We start from the raw sequence: 1,439 nt of genomic DNA on the forward strand, positions 1-1,439 counted from the left end.
AACTGCATCATGGGAAGTGGAGTCCTGTCTCCTAAAGGAAGATTACAAAACATTTTCATGGCGTTACGAAGCAAAACTGATGTTTTGCTAAAATGTTGTTGTCGATTAAATGTCACAAGGAGGTAAATTTTAGATCTAATTGATAAGCTAATATAAAATAAACATTTAAGATCTATTCCATAATTAGTTTCTGCATTCATTTCTCATTGTAATATTAAATAAATGAAGAAATGTAAGTTTAAAATGTATTAGTTATTTGTCAAAACATGTATAGCATTATTTTTTTCACTGAAATTAACATCTAATTGCTTGAATAACAACAATATAGTATGAGAAGAGCAGGAAACTATATTATCTTCTATCTCTTCCTTTTGAAATAAATGTAAAATTGCATGCCAGCTGGCATGATTTTTTTTATGTTTCTGCTTTTTATTGTCTGTTTGAAATAAAAAATAATAATAATTTAAAAATAAAATAGCCTATGCATGTAAATCAAGGGTGTCCAAAATATGGCCCGTGGGCCAAATTTGGCCCCACAACTACAATTTAAAAATAGAAACTTGGTCTGCAGCCCAGCTAAACATATGCAGACACTTTGTTTTTAATTATTGCAAAATTATAACAAACAAATTAAAATCTTCTGATACTGGAAAATGTTTGATGTTATAGAAGGTTTTCATCTCTTATCAGTCACTTTTTACACAAAATGATTTACTCGCCATTTACTCAAAAAAGTCAAAACTTAAATTGTTTAATTAAATTATTGCATGTTTAGTTCATTGTTATTTCATAATTTTGTTGTGAAACTGTTGCAGAAATTATATTATTTTGGCCCCAAAGTAAATCTAACTTGTGGCAAAAAGTGGCAGCATCATGCTGTGGGAATCCTGGTTCAGTCTAATCTTGGACAAAACCATTTGGAAACTGTAGAAAACGTAAGATTAGGAAAAATTTACAATTAGAATTGGGTAGTAACTACATTTACTTGAGTAACTTTTTAGAGAAAAGTTAACATTTTTACTAAGGTGTACTTTTTACTTTTACTTGAGGTGCTACTATTACTTGAGTAAACAAGCTTGTTTTAATTGAAAGAAAATCACCAGACACACACCTGCAGTTTTTGTTAAAGTTAATTTGTAATTATGCTGAATTATTTCCATGTAGGTCTTTAAAACATCAAAATGTCCACATCTTTTTCTATTTTGGTCCGTCTGATTATGTAATTTTTAAATATTAAATGATTGATATTTTGATCAGTTTCAACTTTTTACCGCATACTTTTGTACTCTTACTTGAGTAATTTCACTTTTTACTTGAGTAAAAGATAGGTTGAAATTAACATATTGATCTGTTTTCCAAATAAGGTTGTTGCTGATTTCTGAGCACCTGGCCAAATATCTCATAACCTCAAAGCTTAAGAAGAAGAATTAGAGAAATAG

This window comes from Poecilia mexicana, unplaced genomic scaffold (assembly GCF_051168715.1).
Source record: "Poecilia mexicana isolate PSO_F unplaced genomic scaffold, ASM5116871v1 scaffold_17, whole genome shotgun sequence".
Taxonomy (NCBI): domain Eukaryota; kingdom Metazoa; phylum Chordata; class Actinopteri; order Cyprinodontiformes; family Poeciliidae; genus Poecilia; species Poecilia mexicana.